At 52.5% G+C, this 12,431-nt stretch overlaps 1 protein-coding gene across 1 annotated transcript in view; it reads right to left on the minus strand.

The window, feature by feature from the left end:
- POC1A (POC1 centriolar protein A) overlaps window positions 1-11,857 on the minus strand; it is a 100,066-nt gene extending 88,209 nt beyond the window's left edge. Inside the window, exon 1 of the mRNA XM_040247116.1 lies at window positions 11,731-11,857. The gene's annotated coding sequence lies outside the window, so the exon portion shown is untranslated. The remainder of the gene's footprint in view (window positions 1-11,730) is intronic.
- Between the last annotated feature and the right edge of the window lie 574 nt (window positions 11,858-12,431).

A 12,431-nucleotide genomic window follows, 5' to 3' on the forward strand; every position in this document is an offset into this window, starting at 1 on the left:
GAACTAAGACCCCAAATGCTGTGCAGTGCAGCCAGAAACAATGATAAATATAAAGTAATAAATTTTAAAAGCCTTGCTTGTCAGAGGATTCCTTGAGAGCCCCAAGCAAGGCCACCACTGACATCACGAGCAATTTCACGGACTATCCCGACACCCAAGGCTGCTTCAACCTACAGCCTTGACATGCTGGGGGAGGGCTACAGCTGCTTCAGGAAGGAGGCAGGACACAATCAGACAGGCCCCAGGGACGCCGGTGCAGATTCCAGGCGGCCACCCCACAGACCCCACAGAGGACTAGATCAGAGGGGCTCTGCCCCCCAGCCTCTCCCCATCAGTCACCCGCACACGCAGCCAGGGCTAACTCCTCTTCTGCTGGCTGCCCTCTTCCATCTGGCCACACCCCTAGGGCGAGGGTGTGTCGGGGGAAAACAAGCCTGGCCCCAGCTCCCCAGAACCTTCTGGTTTCTGCCACAGGACACCCTCCGACCTCACCCATATCACTGTGTGCTGCAGGTGAGCAGAGTTTATCCACACTGCCATGACCCCTGGGGAGATACGTCAGGATGCTGAGTGCTCCAAGGAGAGGACACAGGTCAGGCTGATAAGGAACGTGTTGCGGATGACAGAGCCTGGCTGCCCTCAGGGCCACTCCCCACTGCCCTGGCCGGGGCACCTGTCCTCTCCTCCCCACCCCCTCCCAGGGCAGCAGATCTGGCATCGGACCAGGGAGCCCCCCTGGGGTCCTCCTGTGTGGGGGCTCCAGGTGCTCAGGCCTGGCTGACAGAGGAGTTCTAGCCCTGCTGGCCCCTCCAGCTCTGTTCCTTCCCTTCCGACCCTCCCCTTCCCCAGCATCACGTCTGGTGCTGGGAATGGAGCCAAGAACACGATGGCATGGCCTTGGCCTCCAGGCGTGGACGCAGATGGCCGCAGGTGCTGTTGTGGTCATGGCAGGCCTTGGTGTACAAGCACGGGGTTGGAGGAGCGAGAAGGAAGGGATGGCGGGGAGGCCTGGCCCCCACCAAGATCTGAGGAAGGAGCGTTTCAGTGCAGAAGGGGCAGCAACACAAAGGCCCGAGGTGGGGATTTGCTGGGTGGGCTTAAGGGGGGTCATCTAGTGGGTGGGCCTTGCAGACGGTGAAGACGTGCCTTCCCCTGAGTCGGGGGAGCTGAGCAGAGGCGCAACCCCAGGCAAGTTTTGCTTTGAAAGGCTCCCTCTCCCTCCTCTGAGGTCTGTGGCTTTCCACGTGTAGCCCCAGCAACACCTGAGAACTGGCAGAAATGCGGACTCCGGGGCACGCAGCTGAATCCACAACCCTGCGGTGGGCGCAGAAGGGCCCAGGGATTGCTGGTGTAGCCAAGCAGTCTCGCTCAGGTGCCCCCAGCCCACCTGAGGCCCTGAGAAGGCAGTGTGGATGGGCAACGAGACCCACGCTATGGCCTCCCCACCCATCCCACTCCATTCCCAAGAGCTCTGGCAGCACACGGCTCTGCCAAAACCTACAAACAAGAAACCAGTTCACCTTTGCTCAGCCCGGCTGAATTATATAATACACATTCCTAACCTATGTGACCACAGAACGTTTTTTCCAGAGAACACCTGTTCAACAGCCTGAACACTGACCAGTGCCACCCCTGTGGCGTACTTTGATGGATCCTCTCTGGACTCCTGCCGGTGCCTAATAATACCCACACACTCTGGAAAGTGCACGAATGCCCCAAGATGACCCCGACTGGACTCGGGTGATTTACAAACCCACTGTCCTTTCCCAAGCTCCCAAGGGGGTGCATACTGACCTCACAGCCCTGACCTCACCAGAAACGCAGGTGGGAGAACAGTGATGTCGCATTCTGGGGAGCTAGTGGGCACTCGGTGGGGGGTGAAACAGCGGTGCGCAACCCTGTGGCACCACACCGCCTGGCCCCGTGTGCAACAGTGCGCACCGTGCCACAACCGTGGCGCACAGCGGCCCGTCCCTGCTCGTCTGCCTGTAGCAAATGTGACTCTGCAGCTGCATATGGCTGCTAGTGTGAGTGTGCCGGCCCGTGACTAGAGCGGCTGGGCATGTGGCTGTGCACCAGGGGCTGTCAGTGACTCTGGCACCTGTGGGTCCTGGGCCAAGTGTGCATTTGAGAGACATCTAGTGTGTACACCTGAGAACGACCACCAGGCTGCTCTGGCCTGGAGAATTCCCAAACCTAAACTGTGACTTCAGAGCTGCCAGCAGCTTCCTGTCTGCTAAGACATGAGCAGGCTGTGGAAAAACTACTTTCTAAATGTAGTTACCCAGACATAATGTGGGAGCCCTCCCACGCAGAGCCATGGTTACCTGATGTGCTGGCCAGAGGCACCGGGACAAGGGCCAGGAGAAAGGCTCAGGGCCTGGGATGGGGAGACGCGCCACCTGCCCTGTGCCCGTCTGTCCTGCAGCTCCCTACCCAGCCCAGCTCCACAGGGCCTCAGCTGGTTTCCTGAGCCCTCTCATGGTCTACAGACCAGGATCAGAGATGGCCAGCCCAGGGTGAGCACAGAGGATGGCATGGACCCCAGGGAGGGGCCTGTGAGCCCATGTGTGGACGAGAAGGGGTGCGACGGCAGGGTGCCTGCAGATCTCCCCAGGGGCAGACTCACACAAATGCCTGAGCGACCGGGTGCCTGGTAATGACCTTGTTCAGATTCTCCTGCCCAGCCATCAGCTTCCCACTTTTCACGTTTACCTCTTTGGTGACACAACCTGCCCACAAACTGCCCCCAGCTCTGGGGCCTGAGAACTCACCATACATAAGCACTCAGAGCCCACAGAGAAGATTTGCCTGCTTACCCACTCCATTCATTCATTCACTTATTCATTCATTCATCAAATGCTCACGGAGGACCTCCTCTGAGCCAACAGCCCTGCTGAGCCCCTCTACCCCCCTAGACCACCCAAGTCAAAGCAATGAAGGCAAAGTCCCAACGGACCCTGATGTTTTCTGTTCCTCAGAAAAGAGGAACTCGGGCTGGGTGGGATGGTGGCCGTTTGCTGGAGGGAAGTGCTAAGCTGGTGTCACAACCAGGCCTCAGCATCAAGTCAGATGGGATCTGGAGGTTGGGTAGATGTTAAGACTGCCCTCCTCCGACCCCGGGATCCCCTGCCTGGGGGTCTGGCACTTCATGCTGCCTGAACACCAGGGTGTGTCTCACCTAGGATTGACCCCAAGGCTTCACAGCTGTTCCCTAACCCCAGGCCCCGTGGGAAGAGGTCCACCTCTCAGCCAGCTCTGGAGACCCTCTCAGTTGGGGCCTGGATGGCCTCTGCTGCCCCCCACGCCACATCCCACCAGCAACCCCACCTCTGTGACTTCAGCGAGGGCTTAGAGGCCTTCAAGCTCCTCCCCATCTACCTTCCTCAGGGTCCTCAAAGGCTTAAAGAGTCCAAGCCCATCTTCTGAGCACTGCCCACTAGCCTCAACTTCTCATCCATGCCTTCTCATTCACATTTCACTCTAATAACAGTAATATGATGAGACGTATCCAACACCTCCTTGGTGCCTGACACAACAGGTGATATTTTCACCAACAGGTGATATTTCAATCAACAGATGATTGCCCATATCATGATGGGAACAGTCGACTCACTGGAAAAGACCCTGATGCTGTGAAAGACTGAAGGCAGGAGGAGAAGCAGGTGACACAAAACGAGACGGCTGGATGGCATCACCGACTCGATGGACAGGAGTTTGAGCAAGCTCCAGGAGACGGCGAAGGCCAGGGAAACCCAGCATGCTGCCGTCCTTCGGGTCGCAAATAGGTGGACACGGCTTAGCAACTGAACAACAACAATATCGTGAAGCGTAGTGACTAGAGCCAGAGACAACCAAGGTCATGGACCCCGAGTCGGGCCTGCTCCACCCCAACCATCACCTGGTCAGCTCTTCTCATTCCTCACGACTTACACGGAACGTCCCATCCTCATGAGGCTTTTCCAAATCCCCAGATAAAGCAGCCCCTGTTCTGGCCACTCAGACCACCCGTGTGAGCTCTCACTCTCAGATGATCATGTGTTTGGATGGGCTTGTGTTTATATCTGTCTCCCCTGCTAGACTGTCCACTCCATGAGTGCTGGGCTGCCTCCCTGGAGCCTAGCTCAATGCCCAGTAAACAACAGGTGCACAATAAGTATTTACTGAATAAGTAAACCTCTTTATCTATTTCCTGAAAACTACCTCGTTCCATCAAGCATCTGAGGTTGTTTATAACAGGGCATACAATTCTATATGAGGGAAAAAGCAAACTTGGAATCAAAGATTTTGACGTTCTCTATGGGAAATAGATGGGGAAACAGTGGAAACAGTGTCAGACTTTATATTTTGGGGGGCTCCAAAATCACTGCAGATTGTGATTGCAGCCATGAAATTAAAAGACGCTTACTCCTTGGAAGAAAAGTTATGGCCAACCTAGATAGCATATTCAAAAGCAAAGACATTACTCTGCCGACTAAGGTCTGTCTAGTCAAGGCTATGGTTTTTCCTGTGGTCATGTATGGATGTGAGAGTTGGACTGTGAAGAAGGCTGAGCGGCGAAGAATTGATGCTTTTGAACTGTGGTGTTGGAGAAGACTCTTTGAGAGTCCCTTGGACTGCAAGGAGACCCAACCAGTCCATTCTGAAGGAGATCAGCCCTGGGATTTCTTTGGAAGGAATGATGCTGAAGCTGAAACTCCAGTACTTTGGCCACCTCATGCGAAGAGTTGACTCATTGGAAAAGACTCTGATGCTGGGAGGGATTGGGGGCAGGAGGAGAAGGGGACGACAGAGGATGAGATGGCTGGATGGCATCAGTGACTCGATGGACGTGAGTCTGAGTGAACTCCGGGAGTTGGTGATGGACAGGGAGGCCTGGCATACTGCGATTCATGGCGTCGCAAAGAGTCGGACACGACTGAGCGACTGAACTGAACTGAACTGATAGACAATAAATGCTGGAGAGGGTGTGGAGAAAGGGGAACCATCCTACACTATTAGTAGGAATGTAAATTGGTGTACCCACTATGGGGAACAGTACAGAGCCTCCTTAAAAAATGAAACACAGAGCTACCATTTGACCTAACAATCCCACTCCTGGGCATATATCCAGAGAAAACTATAAAATACATGCACCCTAATGTTCATTGCAGTACTGTTTACAGTAGCCAAAACGTGGAAGCAACCTAAATGTCCATCAACAGATGAATGGAAATAAAATGTGGTACATATCTAAGTGTATACTACATACATATATGTGGTACAATGGGATATTTCTCTGCCATAAAAAATGAAACAATGCTGTTTGCAGCAGCATGGATGGACCTACAGATGATTATACTAAGTGAAAAAGACAAATATCATATGATAACACTTTTATGTGAAATCTAAAAAAAAAAATCAATACAAATAAACTAATTCACAAAACAGAAACAGACTCCTAGACTTAGAAAATGAACACATGAGGGGTTCCTTGGAGGCTCAGTGGTAAAGAATCTGCTACTGACGCAGGGGACACGGGCTCAGTCCCTGGTCTGGGAAGATCTCACATGCTGCAGAGCAACTTAGCCCAAGGGCCACAAGCATTGAGCCCGTGCTCCAGAGCCCAGGAACCGCCACCACTGCCGCTCACACACTTTAGACCCTACTTCTGCAACAGAGAAACCACTACAATGAGAAGCCTGTGCATCACAACTAAAGAAAGCCCAGGCACAGCAATGAAGGTCCAGCACAGCCAAAAATAAATAAGTAAATAAAATTATAAAAAAAAAGAAAGAAAGAAAACAAACTTATGGTTACCAAAGGGGAAAGAGGAGGAAGGATAAGTTAGAGGGTTGGGATTAACATATACACATTAATATAATAATTAATATAATAACCAACAAGGACCTGATGTAGAACGCAGAGAACCCTATTCAACACTCCATAATAAGTTACATGAGAAAAGAATCTGAAAAAGAATACTACATATATATGTATAACTCACTCACTTTGCTTACACCTAAAACTAACACAGCATTGTACATCAACTAGTGATTTCATTTCTAAATATCCCACAGACGCCCTCACCCTATATGAGGATGTCTGAAAGTGCAACCTACTGAAAACCACCAAACAATTGGTAAGGGCTATGTGGGTGAACGATGAGCAACAGTGCGGTGGAGTATTATCACGCAGTTGTGGAAAAGGATGGGCACTCCCTGATCACTGACAGGGCTCTCTCCAAGCTATTAGTGTTAAGTACAAAGAGCAAAAAGGACTATGTTCCGTAAGTGCGGCACTAGACACGTAGTAGACGATCAACTGATAAATGTTGAATAAATTAGTGGAATCTTTCTGGAAGGACCCAAGAGAACCTGGGAGTAGTGCCAGTGTCTGCGGAAAGACCCGGATGAGGGGAATTTTCGCTGTTTACCCTGAACCATGCTATTTGCACTTTCGGCATATGCAAATATTATCTATTCAAATAAATAGGGTTTTGCTATTAAAAAAAAAAAAGACGAGAATTCAGAGTGCTCATGTCAAAATCTGGATATGAGGCTTTTCTTGAAAAAATGGGAAGAAGGCCTGGCCTTCTTGTTGAGAATGACAACAGCTGTAACTGAGATGGGGCTGTCCCTAAGCCCAGGGGGCACAGGGCCCATACTGCCCCACCCCATCAGGCCCCTGTGGCGCTCTGTGCTGCTAACCCAGATCCATGCTGCAAAGAGGTGAGTGTAGGTCTGCAGAGTATGGAGTGGGGCACAGAAGTCTTCCCCAAGGTGAAGGGGTGGGTATTTAGCCATCACTCCTGGTTGATTTCACTCGTAACGACTCTAAAAGCCACAGCAGGGCCACCACAGTTCAAAGGCTGGTGATGGCTGACGTGTCACAAGACTGCTAGTCTTTCACAAGAATCAGTTAACTCAGTACCCGTCAGGCCCCAACAATGCCTCTGGTCTCACCCTCAACTGGGACTTGAAGGCTCTAATTAAACCCAAAGGGAACCCCAGGAGAGAGGGAGTCACCGGAGGCCCCTTAGGCACCTTGACTTGAGGATCACGCCAAGGAGATGGGTGACAAGACAAGGACACATTGAGAGAGCTAGGAAGACAGGCCTCGCACGACTCCAGCTCTGAAACTCTAACAAGTCACCTCTCCACACCTTGATTCCCTTGTCCGTAGCTCACACTATATGCTGTTTCCAGGTGGGGGTGGTGTTTCAGGGAGTCCTCCTGTCAACCTTGGAGAACCACTGAGATACATATTTAGCATAGATGGAGAGGGAGAGAAAGAGAAAGAGAGGTTTATTTCATTTTAAGGAGCTGGCTCACATGACTGTGAGGGCTGGCAAAACTGAAATCTGGAGGGCAGATCAGGAGGCTGGAAACTCAGGCAGAATTTCTATATTACTGCTTGCAACAAACAGAAGTCCAGCTCCAGGAAACCTCGGGTTTTCCTCTCAAAGCCTTCAGCTGACTGCGTTAGGCCCAGTCACGTTACTGTGGACAACCTCCCTGACTTACAGTCAGCCTGCTGCAGACGTTAATCATATGTACAAAGTACGTCACAGCCAGGTCTAGATTGGTGTTTAAACAAGCAATATCACCTAGCCGGGCTGATACATAACATTTAATCACCACATAATGTATTACTTCCTTCTGTGCGTGAGGAAACAATCTCAGAGAGGCTGTGGCAATTGCTTAAGGCTAAGGAACCCATGGAGGGATGGAGCTGGGAGTTGAACACAAACGAGTTTGCCTTTGCTCTGAGAACGGGGCTGCGGATGGCTACTCCACGCCTGAGAATTAGACAGGAAAAGGCACAGAACTGCCTGGGACCAGAATTCAATAGGGCGGTGGTTGGTCTTAGGGAATCACTGTTAGTCCTGAGAAAGGATGGATGGAACGGTGCGGGAACAGCGAGAAGAGGCAGAGAGGAGTACTGTTTCTCCCCATCAGAGATGGGCTCTAGAGTCGAGGGCAGAGAACCTACAGCCTCCACGGTCCTCAAGGAGCAAGGAGAGCAGGGCAGAAGGCAGCCTCCAGCAGGCCGAAAGTCCCAGTGCCAGGCAGCCAACTCCAGAGCCTCTGACCCCAAGTGCGGGGGACAGAGAAGGAGCACAGTGTTGCCGGTGCGTGGGGTCAGAATGAAGTCTCGCCTCCTGAGCCTGTGGCTGGCTGCCCAGAGGTTTCTGGAAGTGGATGATTTCCTCTAAGGGTCAGGCTGGGCCGTCTCCTTGGCTGGGCCGTCTCCTTGGCTGGGCCATCTCCTTGGCTGGGCACTCCCATCTGCCCAACCAAAGTGGACCAACACCCAGAAGTAGAGAAAGGCTTCCACGGAGAGCTAAAACCCTTAGACATAGTCCCAGCCTCGTTCCTCCCAGCTCCTTTAATCTCCCTGGGGTGGGGCACTGGATCAGAGGCCAGCAGGTCAGCCCTGTTCTCCACCTGCTGGCTGGGTGACCTGGGCGAGTTCCTTCACCATCCTGAATTTCTATCCAATGTATGTGGCTAATCACTGCATGGCCTAGACGGCTTCCTCATGGGGACCAGGGCCTATATCTGAACAGAGTTGCTACTTGTTCATGGTAGTGTCATTCTCCCAGCCTTCTTACTGCCCTAGTCCACCCAACCCCACTGCTCTCAGCCTTGCTCACTCACTCTCTCCTCCTCCCTCCGTTGTCCCAGCTCCTCCCTCCTCTGGTCAGAATGCAGCAAAATAGGCCTTTAAATGCCTGCACAGCCAGGGAGAAATGAAGGTCCTTGCCTTGGCTGATAATCACATAGTTGGTAACAGTGGGATTCTGGTAACGGTCGGCTGGGACTCTGACCCCCACCCCACATACTTCCCTTGTCTCCCTATTGCCTCTAGCCTCCCTCGACCCCCAATTCCCTTCTCCACACTAGGCTCCTCCAGCCTTCTCTGCGAGGCCCTCAGCCTGGCTGTTCCATCAGAGCAGTATCTCCTTGACACCAGGTCCCAGCTCCCAGGTGGGTCCCCTCCTTCCCACCATCATCCATTCCTGTGCCCTGTCCAGGCTGGTCACAGTCTGTAGCAGTCCCTTTCCTAGGGTGTGTCCTCAGCAGCTCAGGGCACTGTGCATCCAGCACTGGCCAGAGGAGGTGAGCTCAGTCAGGTCCCTTCGCTCCACCCTATGTCATCACCCATCACTGCTCTATCACCTCAGGAGGCCTGCTCAGGCCTGACCTGCAGGCCGGGGCTGGGAGCTAAGGACAAGCTCTGGGGAACCACCTCTGGACCAGTCCGATCCTTCCCCTAACCCCCACCAGAGGCTCCTCCAGAGGCTGAGGGCGCAAGAGCCCAGCATGTGGGCTAGAGAGCAGGGAACCATTACATCTGGTTCCCTTTGCAACACAAACCTCATCTGCTGTGTGGCCCTGAGCAAGTCCTCTCCCCTCTCTGGATCTTAGTCACCTGGGCTCTAAAATGGGTTAGGGCTACAGACACACACTCAGATGTCTGCAAGTTCAGACAGCTGTCACTGCTTGGACATCACATGTCCTCAGGGTTGGGAACCCCCTGGAGGGAGCGCTGGTGGAAAAGTGGAGACAGCAGGTCCGCCTGGGTCAGCCCAGGGGTTCCAGGCCTGCAGGGTGCTCAAGAGAAGCTAAAAATTCGAGTTTCAGTTTAACAATCTCCGGATTGCTACATCTTGCCAACTAACTCACGTTTTTAAAAGCACCGTGTAGGTCAAACAGAACTTGTCTGGGCCACAGTTTGTGGGTGCTAGGCTGGAAGGTTAGATTCTGGGGTCCTCTGGGGTCCTCTGGGGCTCTCTGGGAAGATAAGTGTTTGCTTTTGGGGGCATTTCTTGCTCTCTTTCAATAAGAGTGCGGGGTGTTTTTCCTTGTGGACCACCCTAGACCTGCCTCCTGGAGCATTTGATGGCTTTGCTCCACTGTGGCCCCTTTTCCCCCCAGTCAATAGGAGCCCACCCTCTACCCCACAGATGGCTTCACAAACCCAGGCCCAGGCCTGCCCCAGGTAAGCCAGAGCCTGGAAGGACCAGAACAAGGCGTGGTGGGTGTTTCAGAACCCTCCTATCCCAGCCAATCCCCAAATTCCTATCATAACTCCTGGGCCCGATCACTATAAACCCTGGAGCTCATGTTTCCAACCCTCCAGAGCAGAGCAGAGCTGTTTCCAGGACCTCTAGCCCCTCTACAGGGCTGGCCCCTCACCCACCATTCTTCATATAGGTACCGACACCCCAACGGGCACTGCGGGCCCAAGGCCACACTGAGCATCAGTAGCACAGGCTAAAGGTTTTGCCTGTCTTCAAAACTGTCCCACGTCCACTGGGGTCTCCAGGAAGGCTGGCAAGATTTCTCACCTGGCTGGCAGATGTGGAAACTGAGGCCCAGAGAAAAGCACGAAGCTTGCTCAAGGTTCCTGGGCTTCATGATCCTTATAGAGGGGCCCTGCTAAAAATAGCTCCTCGGACACAGAGTGGAAAACAATGAAACGGCCCCTGATGGTGAAGATGACGCAGACAGGGGAGTCGGGGAGGCTGGGTCCTAGCGTCATTCCCAGAATGGAGCCTGACCTTGCCTGAACTACGGAGGCTTGGGCTCCCCTGCTTGGGACCAGGGTGACAAGATGCATGTTTTACACCACAGCTCTGAGGAGGGAGGCAAGACAGCAGTGAAGTGGAGGAAAAGAGAGGGAAGGAAAAAGCAGAGGGAGAGAGAGGAGAGCAAGAAGGCTGAACTCAGGAGAGGGGTCTCAGCTCTGTCAAAACGGGGCCCACCCACTGAGACAGAGGGGCACTCTCACTTCACAGATGCAAAAACTGAGGCTTAGGGCATGGGGTAATTTGCCCAAGACACCAAAATCAAAAAGTAGCACATTCAAGATTAGAATTCATGGCTTTAGCCTTTGCCCTTCTAGCAACACCTCAGGGACTTCCATGGGGGTCTAGTGGTTAAAAATCCACCTTCCAGGGCTTCCCTGGTGGCTCAGTGGTAAAGAATCTGCCTGCCAATGCAAGAGATGTAGGTTCAATCCCTGGTCTGGGAAGATCCCACATGCCTTGGAGCAACTAAGCCCGTGCGTCACCACCCAGGAGCTGCAATGGCCAAGCCCATGTAGTACAACTTCTGAAACCTGCATGCCCTAGAGCCTGTGCTCTACAACAAGAAAAGCCACTGCAACGAGAAGCCCACGCTCCACAACTAGAGAGGAGACCTTATGTGCCACAACTAGAGAAAGCCCACGCAGCAGTGAAGACCCAGCACAGCCAATAAATAAGCATCTGCCTTCCAATGCAGAGGACATGGGTTCAATCCCTGGTCGGGGAACTAAGATCTTACATGACACAGGACAACTAAGCCTGCATGCTGCAATGAAGACTTAATGCCATCAAAACTTTTAAAAGTAAATACATAAAGTTCTTTAAAAGGAAAAAAAAAAAAAAGGCAAGATCTCAATCTGGAAACCACTCGTGCAACATTTCCCAAGATGTGGCCTCAAACTACCCTATCCCCACATGACCAGGAGGGAGGCCTGGTTAAGACGCAGATTCTTGGGTCTGATTATTTCAGTCCCATACCGGGAAGCTATGTAGCTCTGTTGTAACCTTTCTCATCTAACTACCTAGCTGCATTCCTGCAGCCCAGCTATTCAAGCTGACTCACACTGCCCTCCAGGACAGAGCTGGGTTTTCCCACTCTATGCCTCACCCATCAGTCTCGCAGTCCCACAGACACCCACCCCTCCAGCCAGTACCTTTCTTCTGGAAGCCTTCCTTGTAGCTGGGATTCCCCTCTCCTCCAGTGCCTGTTGGAGTAATGGCCTCTTCCTCCATCTGGAATTATTTACAACATTCTATTTCACTTTATGTGGGAGTCTTCTGTTTCCTAACCTTTCCTTCTATTAAACAGGAAATTCCCAGAGGGCTGGAAACTTGTTGGTTTAAACAATTGGCCTCTGAAATCCATGACTTCACCTGACCCTCTGCCAAACACAAGTGGCAAGGCTGGGAGAGCTTTACAAGGAGGAACAGAGCCTTAGAGAGGTTGTGGCCTACCTGAGACCAAACAAGATCGAGCTGAGGTTAGAACCCATGTCCAGCTCTGATATCCAGTTCTTCCAGCTTCTGCTTTGCCTCTGATCACTCAAACAGCCCCGCAAGGTAGGCAGAATGGGGTTTATGATCCCATTGCTCAGGTAGGGAAAGTGAGGCCCAGGGATAGGGAAAGCGCCCAGGACCATGTTTACTCTGCTCTGGCTGCACTGGAGTCTGATCTTTTCACTTACATTCTCTCCAGCTGTTGGGCACTGCACAGGGCCCCTCAGCAGGATGTAGCAGAGTTGAGCCCTAGATTCCCAGGCAAAGCCCTCATCTTGGACCCCTGAACTGGCCCCATTGCCACTTCGGACCCTGGTGCCTACTCTGCAGGTTGACTTCCTTCACCTGTCTGGCAGCT

Source organism: Oryx dammah, unplaced genomic scaffold (assembly GCF_014754425.2).
Source record: "Oryx dammah isolate SB20612 unplaced genomic scaffold, SCBI_Odam_1.1 HiC_scaffold_9, whole genome shotgun sequence".
NCBI lineage: Eukaryota > Metazoa > Chordata > Mammalia > Artiodactyla > Bovidae > Oryx > Oryx dammah.